At 39.9% G+C, this 10,180-nt stretch overlaps 1 protein-coding gene and 1 long non-coding RNA gene across 5 annotated transcripts in view; both read left to right on the top strand.

The window, feature by feature from the left end:
- The window catches only part of LOC115416191 (uncharacterized), a 16,246-nt gene extending 8,744 nt beyond the window's left edge, over positions 1-7,502 (top strand). Inside the window, exon 3 of the long non-coding RNA XR_003934926.1 lies at positions 7,491-7,502. This is a non-coding gene — a long non-coding RNA (uncharacterized LOC115416191). The remainder of the gene's footprint in view (positions 1-7,490) is intronic.
- Positions 1-10,180, top strand: part of spns2 (SPNS lysolipid transporter 2, sphingosine-1-phosphate) — a 267,467-nt gene that overhangs the window by 60,335 nt on the left and 196,952 nt on the right. The window lies entirely within an intron of this gene.

The raw sequence follows: 10,180 nt of genomic DNA, 5'->3' as shown, positions 1-10,180 counted from the left end.
CAGATACATACTGATACATACATATACATACAGATACATACTGATACATACTAATACATACAAATACATACAGATACGTACCAATACATACAGATACATACTAATACATACAAATACATACAGATACATACTGATACATACTGATACATACAGATACATACTAATACATACAGATACGTACCGATACATACAGATACATACTAATACATACAAATACATACAGATACATACAAATACATACAGATACATACTAATACATACAAATACATACAGATACATACTGATACATACAGATACATACTAATACATACAGATACGTACCGATACATACAGATACATACTAATACATACAAATACATACAGATACATACAAATACATACAGATACATACTAATACATACAGATTCATACTAATACATACAGATACATACTAATACATACAGATACATACTAATACATACTAATACATACAAATACATACAGATACTACAGATACATACAAATACATACAGATACATCTAATACCTACAAATACATGCTATACATACAAATACATACAGATGCATACTAATACATAACAAATACATACTAATACATACAAATACACACAGATACAACTACTACACACAGATGCATACTAATACATACAAATACATACAGATGCATACTAATACATAACAAATACATACAGATACATACAATACATACAGATACATACTGATACATACAGATACATACAATACATTACAGATACATACAGATACATACAAATCATAAGATACATACAAATACATACAGATACATACTGATACATACAGATACAGACTGATACATACAGATACATACTAATACATACAAATACATACAGATACATACAAAATACATACAGATACATACTGATACATACAGATACATACTATACATACAAATACATACAGATACATACAAATACATACGATACATACTGATACATACAGATACATACTAATACATACTAATAAATACAAAACTGTGTCTGCTCCAACCAGTTCATCACTGCTGTTTTAACTACTGTGGCTGGTTTAGGAGTAAGAGGAAAAGTCCATGATGTCAGGCATGATCGAGTCCAAGGGAACAGACAAACAAAGTGTTAGCCTCATAGCATTAAAGTCAGACACAAGTAGACAAAAGTATGTGGACCGTTGAGTTCAGGTGTTGGTGTTCTAAGCAGGGGTCTGGGATCCAAAACAATAAGGACTAATGTCAGAATATAGCTTCATATTATGGGATAAAGTATCATTGCATTGGTTGTTTGGGTGTAAATGATCTTTGGCATCCAGAATGCCTCAGATGGTTGGGACTTTATTTCTCTCAACATTAATTTTGTTGGTTTTTTTAATCCATGAAGGTTTTTACCTCTAAATTTCTAAAATATTTTTCATCCTCTGACTGTAAATTCTATTTTCGTGCACATCTAGCATCTACTTTCATCACATCTGACTGAGGAAGAAAAATCTACCATTAACTACAGTGGAAAATAGTTGATGTTTCTAAACTCTATGGACATAAATATTGGGACACAGCATGTCTCCACTGTCAGATGTCCTGTTTCATGAGGATTTGAGAGAAAAACATCAATATTTAGGATATTTATCCGCATAATATAAAACTCTATTCTGAGCATTAGTCCTTATTGTTTGAATCCCAGACCCCTGTTAGAACAGAAACACCTGATTCAACATGTCCACATACTTTTGTCCATATTACTGGATGACATACTATATGCAGTATATACAGAAATATACAGGTGAAAATTATTGGTTTGCTATAAATATACATATAATGGTACAATAAATGTGTTATAGAACTAATATATGTACAGTCCTGGAAAAAATTCTTATCCCACCCCTTGTTTTCTTCAGTTTTCCTTGTTCATTTTAATACCAAGTCCAACTAAAGATCCATTAGTTTGGGACAATATAAGTAATGACAAAAATAGCTCATAGTCGTTTTAATTTCACAGCTGATATCTATCCATTTAACATGTTTTCTTGATAAAAACAAATCCACTTCAGTTCTTCCATCAATATCTATGTCATTGTACTTGAAAAAACAGGGCTTTTAGACATTCCATGTTTTATTTTCTGTCTGTTTTAGGTCACAAGACACACACAGGAGTTAGGACTGGATTGCAGAACCATTGTTTATGAGGACTTCTGATGTCGTTAATATTTTTTTTCCGCGACTGTATAATAACTGCAAAAATATGAAGACACAAAAAATGTGTAAAAAGCAGCGTAATTCAACAAATACACCACTCAAACAACACACTAGTAGACACTCCACAATAACACTATCACATGTTGTTACAATTATTTACAAGAATTCACTGCTAAAACCATGCTAAAATGTTGCCAAAAGTAATAAAATCTTCCATCTCTCTCTCGCTGACTGCACTCTGCTGCTCTCAGCTCCACCCACTTCCACCCCTTTCCCCTGTCCATTGCAAGGACATTCAATTAGAAGATAAATTAAAAAAAGAATTTAAAAATGTATCTTAAAACACTGTTGCATATACAGTTTCCAATCAAGACAAGTCTTTAATGTTAAAAAAAAAGCTAAAACTTTACTGAGTCTCAGGAGGATATTATGAATTATACAGATTATGGACATACGACTACTAGGGTTTTAAGAAAATATCTGTTCTGCGATATATCACGATATTTTATTTCACAATACTGTATCGATATAAAAAGTACTGTATCGATATTTTAGGTATTTATTCAAATGCAGGTATGGTCAGAGGTTCATTTTTGTTTTTGTTTATATTTTATTATCACTCTTTTACTCTGTAATGTTCGTTCCTTGTTGGGATTGAGCTCAAATCCTGTTCTGATGTTACTTGTGAACTAATACAATCTGAACATTTGAACAGGATCTGAAACTGGAATGTCTGTAAAACAGAATTTCAGTTTGAACATTGGGTGATAGAACATTAGACCCTGTTGGGAATCAAATAAAATGTGTTTAGTATTTGTGCAGATTTTCTGCTGTAATTAAATTTTTTCCTGGAAATAATCTTTTTTAAAAAAAGAAACAAAACCAAACAAAAATTGCCTTTTTAAACAGTATCATGATATATTAGAATATATCGTATGGCGATCCTAGTATGTGATTTTGTATCGTATCTCCAGATTCTTGCCGATACACAGCCCTAACGACTACTGCGCCTGATTACAAACATGTCAAATCTGCTGCTGTTTTGAACACCCCTGATAGAGAAGAAACACCTGAATTCACGTGTCCCATGCTTTTGTCTATTTGTGTCCGAGTTAACTACTCATAAACAAAGGCTAATGCAATGAAAGTACGAAGAAAACTCCGGAGAGAGAATGGTGTGGAAGTGGAATGTGTTGGTTCAAACTGTTGTTTACCGCGCTTAAAGGACAACAAATGGAAAATACCCGTGGTGAAGTCAGCCACCGCATAGCTTCGCTTCAGCACCGCCGGTTATTTATGTCATGTGGCTACGCCGACGCTTTCAAAAGAAGCTTACACAACACAAAAATGACAAGAAGCTATGTGCTCATTTAACATGCATGTGTTCTAAAGGGGTTCAGGCTGGGATGAGCTGTGTGGAGCTGTCAGTCTGTGGGCGGAGCCTGAGCTGTCCCCACCCCCACCTAGTCAGTCAGTCTGGGGCGGAGCATGGAGCTGTGTGGAGCTGGTCAGTCTGTGGGCGGAGCCTTGAGCTGTCCCCCCCATCCGTCAGTCAGCTCTGTGGGCGGAGCCTGGAACTATGCGGCCCCATCCGTCAGCATCCGGGAGACCTCACCTGGCTCAGCAGACCTGTCAGAGCGCAGACAGCCTGAGCCCCACCATGGACCCCGGCGCTAAGCCCCCCCTCCCCCCCCGCCTCCCCCGCCTCTGGCGGCAGCATCTGAACTGAAGTTGCACACAGCTGCGAACAAGAGCGTCCTCAGGGCATGAAGGGTGACAGAGGTTAATGGAAGAGCCAGGGAAGGGGCGTCACCTGGATGGTATTAACCTGTGGGTGGTGGGGGTGGGGGTGGGAGGTTTGGAGGCCCTTTGTTCATCAGGTGCAGAAATGTGAGAGAAGGCCTTCTGCTGCTGTGAACATGCTCAGGTTATTGTTTTGAAAGTGCTCTGAGGCAGATCAGTCCTAAGTAGGTTGAATGATATCTGCTAGAATGGAAACTGCCATCATAATGATCCTTATGCAGCTCCAGTTATCGGGGTCGACGGAGCCTGGATGTGTGCTTTAATAAGGAGCTCCGTCTGTTTGTGTCCTACTCTATAACCCACCTCCTCTGCAACCGACCACGCCGTGCACGCCCACCGCCGTCCACGTGCATGCAACATACGCGGCCGACAGCCACCGCTGAGGCCGTGTCAAGTCACTGTGAGCAGTGAGGAAGAGGTCACAGGTGCAGCGAAGGTTTATGAACCACTCCACTGATCAGTGACAGCGTATAGGTATGTTTGAGCAGCGAATACAACAGAGACGTCTGTATATTAGAACATATGCATTTGTCAGCAATAACAGAATGGAGCAGAGATGCAACATATGGACTTCCACTAATGCACATCAGAAAATAGGAATATTGACTCTGGTATATGGAACCAGTAGATTAAGATTAGATTAGACTTTATTAATCCCACAACAGGGAATTCATGCTCAAGGCAGCAACAGAATAAAGTGCAAGAAAAAGTGCAGCATTAAGATAAACGATGTAAAGCAAGTGGTTCCAGGCACAACAAACCCCGCCCCTCGCCACGTACTGTAGTTTTATTTTGCGTCAATCCCCTGATGTCATCGTGTCTATGCATGTTCTGATGTCAGCATATCAATTATCAATTATCATGTGCCAAATTGAAATAAATTGAAACAAAATTGATGCTTGTATAGACATTTGAAATGGGAGAAGAAAAAAGATTTTACACTAGAAAAGCACTCGGAGAGCGCAGACCTCTGCCAATGCAGATCAGTGTCCCCCCCGATCACCACCAGAATTCAGATATCAACATTCCTGAAATTTTCATGCCAAATCTGTCCATAGCTTTTTGAGTTATCTTGCACACGGACGGACAGACAGACAAACCAACGCCGGTAAAAAAAACAGAACCTCCTTGGCAGAGGAAAAAATACATTCAAAAATTACAACTTTGACCTACTTTTCCCAAAATGAAACCACACTTGTTGTGGGTCACTGGCAATCTAAACCTAATTTGGTATGAATTCAACCAATAGTTTTGATGCTGGAGTGTTAACAGTCAAACAAAGAAACAAACAAACTGAACCAAAAATATACCCTTGCCTCCCCTTCAGGGGGTGGGGCAATAAAAAAATAATAGAAATAAAAACTATACAGGCTATATACATATTACAGTAGATGAATTGCAGAATGCATTAATAATCAATCCAACTTTATGTATAAAGCACTTTAAAACAATCCCAGTGGACCAAAGTGCTGTACAGAAGAATAAAAGCACAATACAAATTAATACCGCATTAAAAACATTAAAATCAAGTCAAATAAAATAAGTTAAAAACATAAAAACAACAAAAATGTCACATTGCACGAGTGTTAAAAGGCCAAGGAGAACAGGTGGGTTTTAAGAAGAGATTTTAAACAATAATTGCATTATTACATCAATAAATACATTTCATTATTAACTAGACATTGTTTAGTAATAGATTTGATTGTTTTGGGTCCAAATCTGTTGTAGGTTTTAGTGGGGATGTGCAGACAGACATTCTACTAAATCCATATGAGCTGTGAATGTTGCAGGGGTGGATAAATGAAATTACAATTAAACACAAAAAAGTACATTAGAGTGACTTCTATAGGTGTTGACTCACAGGGATGATATTCCATGAGAAAAGGTTGGAAGTCCAGGACACCCGAGTTCTCGACTGCATTATCTGCCATTCTGTTCTGCCACCTGTGTGTTTTCTCGACATAAGTACACACATATCCACCATAAACTGATACTTAAAGGAAAGCAGAGGCTCAAATTTCCTGGGGGAGGAAACTCAAACCCCTGACTAAAACCCCCCCCCCGCATTAAAATAAAACCCACACCCATACCACTGACACAAAACGTTTACATCAGCTGCATAAAGACAAAAAAAAAAACTTTTAGCCGAGCTGCAGAAACTGTTGCATTGTGCTGCGTCGTAATGAGCTCCATATTTTTAGCTGCAGAGTGTTTATTATGACGAGCGCTGGTGCAGTTACAGTGCGGTCAAGTGTATATGTTCATGTCCTGCTGCTTGTGCGTGGTGGTGGTGGTGGTGGTGGGGGGGGGTGTCCGGGGGGTGGAGCATCAGTGCTGATCAGCTGTTTGCGTCTTCACAGCTGCTCCTATTTTGTCTCCGGCCTGGTCGCTCTCCCTTGGTACCTCCTCTTTCCTCCCTGTCGCTCTCTATCAGCACTTTGGCAGCTGTCGTTGCCTTGTTGTCGCTCCCACCGCCACCAGAGCGACGGACAGCTGAGGGATGATGGGTAATGGAAGTAGAAGAAAGCACCACCTATGACTTCCTCCCTGTGGTCATGCATGGCAACTAGGTTGAATCTTTTACACTATTGATTCCAAGCCAAATAATTGCATTGCGATGGTGTTTCAGCAGCGCCGTGACCGAATAGAAGGATGAGCTGATGGTGTGTGGACATCATCCCGTGTCTGTTGTGTCTGTCAGTCCTGTTTTTATAGGACCAGTCTGGGCGGAGGGCAGTTGCCAACTCATGATTGGCACCCTCGCTCCCCGTTTCCTTCCCCCCTCACTTCCTGTTGGCGAACCCGTCATACGGTCAGGATTTCACGAGCCAGTATAACAACCGGAATATGCAACACTTACATGTAAAATGTCTGAACATGACTGTAGGCCTCTGGTTTTTATTTAAAGTTTGAGTGAAATGCCTTGGATTTCCTCTGGTCGGACACAGGCGGAGGTGGAAGGAGGAGGAAGAGTGCGTTTGGGTTGTTTTTCTTTTAGAATGTTCCACAGGTGGGAGTGGGAATGGGAGTTTTACAATGTAACCACTGAAAAAAAAAAAAAGACTCTTGCCTTTGCTGCTCACTCTCCCCGTCAGTCTGTTGCGAACTTTAATTATTTACCTGGATTCTGAAGAACCTCAGCATGTTTCCACTGAAATTAACAGGAAAAAAAAACTCTACCTCCACCCCAAACTTCTCCTGAAATAATGCTGCCTTCAAGTGCTGTCAGGAAGAAGGGTCTTTCCACAAATGAATTTGAAATTACTAGTGTTTTGTGTTCAAGTGCTTTAGTTGTCGTAGTGAAAAGAAAAATGGCTGAAACACAACTTGGATAAAACAGTTTTGGACGTGTTCGTTCATCTGATACATTCATCTGAGGATTTTTTCATGTTTCATGTTATAAATGTGCCAAATGAACCACTAACAGAAGCATACATTAATTAAAACATTATCATTTGTGATTAATCTCTTGTTGTCATATTGAAAAGGTCAAAGGTCATTTTAATCTTGTGTATTAACATTTTTTTCCGGTTCTCCAGTGGAAAATATGACGTTAGGGTACGTTCATGTGCAATTTTCGAGTTTGTAACTACGTAATATTTACCATAATTCCCATAGCATATGAAGGCAGCATGAGTTTCTAGTGGGGGGCAGGGCTTTTCAGATTCTCCAGAATTCTTGAAGGGCGAGGCTATGTGCTGAACGACGCTGTTTAGTGGAACACGCTTGCATCATGTTTAATCCAGTGGCGTGTGCGTGTTTTCTGTGCAGGTCATATGGTTTTATTTGTGTTTTAGGAAAACATCAGGAACAACAGAACTTCAGTGTCCTCCATCCTGACAAATGATGATCTGGGCTCGTATGGCTTCATCATACTTGTTTTTTTTACCTGCCACCTATTGGACTGGAGGGGTAGTGCAGTTTGTCTTAGTTTTTTTTAACACTCCCCCGTATGTCATCAAACCGATTTGCGGTGGAAACACCAACCCAACAGATTAGCAGTAATACTTTCACCCAGGTAAATCGTTTCTAGAATCGTTGGTGGGAAAGGGGCAATTATAAACAACGTTTTGTGACTCCGCCTCCGCTGATGTGATGCCGTTGTCAGGTGACCAAATGAGGAGAAATTCGATAAAACACTGACGTCAAATACGCAATAAAAGTTTTAAAGCAGAGGCTGTTACACGCCCCCGTGTACATTAATGCAGTACCAACCCAAAAAGACCCAGTTCTACTTTAGTGGTCAAGGTCAAGGTTACTTTATTTGTACCCGTAGGGTAAATTTGTTTTGGGCAGTCTAGGTGATTGCTTTGGTATTATAACATACATATGTTGAACATGTAAGACAGGTACTTGATCACACTTACAGACAGGACAAAAAGATAGGACAAAAAGACAAAAAGGCTCAGTGTCCACCATTCATCAGTATAGCAGCATGGATAATGTAAAAGAATAAAATAAATAAGATCGATAAATAAAAACAAGATGCATAAAACACAATAAAAACCAGAATGATAAGAACAATCTGGATAAAAACCAGCATAAGAACGTAAAATTAAAAAATTTAAAATTTGAAGTCCAATAATAATAATTGAGCAAAGAAATGGGATGAATAACTAAAATAAGTTTAGTAAAGTGCAATGTCACTATTTCTTATTGAGCTCAGTGACGGCCGACAGGAACAAAGCTATTTTTATAAACGCTGTGTCCTGAACCTGGGACTAAGAACCTCCGTCCAGAGGAAAGGAGCTGAAACTTCACCTGGTAAGGATGGCGTCATTATTCAGACTGATGCATCCATCCTCTGGACCTGTTCAGTGTGACAGGGAGCGGGACAAGACTGGACTGACCCAATCAGACGACACTGGACCATCTGACTATTTGATTCAGTGAGTTTCTCTGAAACTGAGGTCTGAGCGAACCACGCCACCAGACAAAAAGATGAAACACACTCAGTAAAGGAACGATAAAACAAAGTTCAAATGGTTTGGTCCATGTGGAAGTGTTCCAGTGTTCTAAGGCAGTGGAGGCGCTGATGGTCCTGTTTACACACACATCTGCAGGTCTGACCTTTAATTAAAGTGACTCTGTGCCTGTCCTGCTGTTTTCTAAAATCAATGATCATATCTTTTGTTTTAGATCAGTTCAGGTGAAGGTAGGACTCCTCACACACTGGACCCAGTCATCAGTGACAGGACTGGACTGGTCTGCCCCTCTGTGAGCAGGCTGACAATGACTGAGTCATCAGCATACTTAATGATGCTCCTGTTTTCATGTTTACTCTGACACATATTTGTGTAGAGAATGTAGAATAGTGGAGACAGGACACAGCCTGGAGGAGAACCAATGGAGGAGAACACTGGGTTGGACAGAACCCCATTCATCCTCACTCTGTGACCTGTCTGTTAAAAAGTCTAAAATCCAGCCCATCAGGTTTTTACTGATCTTAAACTGTTCTAAAAGCCTTTTAATTAAATGCGGGGGCTGGATGGTATTAAAAGCAGAAGAGAAGTCTACATAACTAGAAGCTTTGCAGATGACCTTTTACCTCCACGATGTTTAAAAATCCTGTTGAACAGAGTCAGTGTGGCGATCTTCCACTCCTCTGTATGGGCCTGGATGTGGAACTGCATTGGATCCAGCATCATGTTCAGTCTCCTTTAGAATCACAGTCTGAAGCAGTTTCTCAAAGACTTCAAAACTACTGAGGTGAGAGCAACAGGCCCTAAAGCATTCAAGTTTTTGGACGGCTGGATTTAGGGCAGGATTAAAGTTACTCCGTCACCACGACGGATTTCCATCAAATGGAAAATTGAGGGGGGAAAAAAGTCATACTGAAGTAAACTTCCCCACGTGTTTCGCGGAAGTCCAGTCGGCACCGGGTCCTGGGTCTGCTGTCCTGGTCTGCGAGTGTTTAACACAGGTACACGCACAGGGGGCTGATAGGTTTAACAGTGATGATAATAAGATGACTTCTTTATTTTTATGTCGGGAGGAGAGATTGATGACTATTATGTTTGGAAGGAAATGCTGCTCATTCTGTGCCTCAGAAAACCACATGGACAAGTTCAGCTTTAGCCGAAGTTCAGCCTCCAGACTAACTTTAGTTTAGTGCGAACAAGGAGCTTTCATTCTGAAAGAACCACAGCGAAAAGGGAAGAAGACACAACTGATCTGC

This window comes from Sphaeramia orbicularis, unplaced genomic scaffold (assembly GCF_902148855.1).
Source record: "Sphaeramia orbicularis unplaced genomic scaffold, fSphaOr1.1, whole genome shotgun sequence".
NCBI lineage: Eukaryota > Metazoa > Chordata > Actinopteri > Kurtiformes > Apogonidae > Sphaeramia > Sphaeramia orbicularis.
The sequence above is the reverse complement of the archived record's forward strand: the minus strand, read 5'-3'. Positions and strand labels throughout refer to the sequence as shown.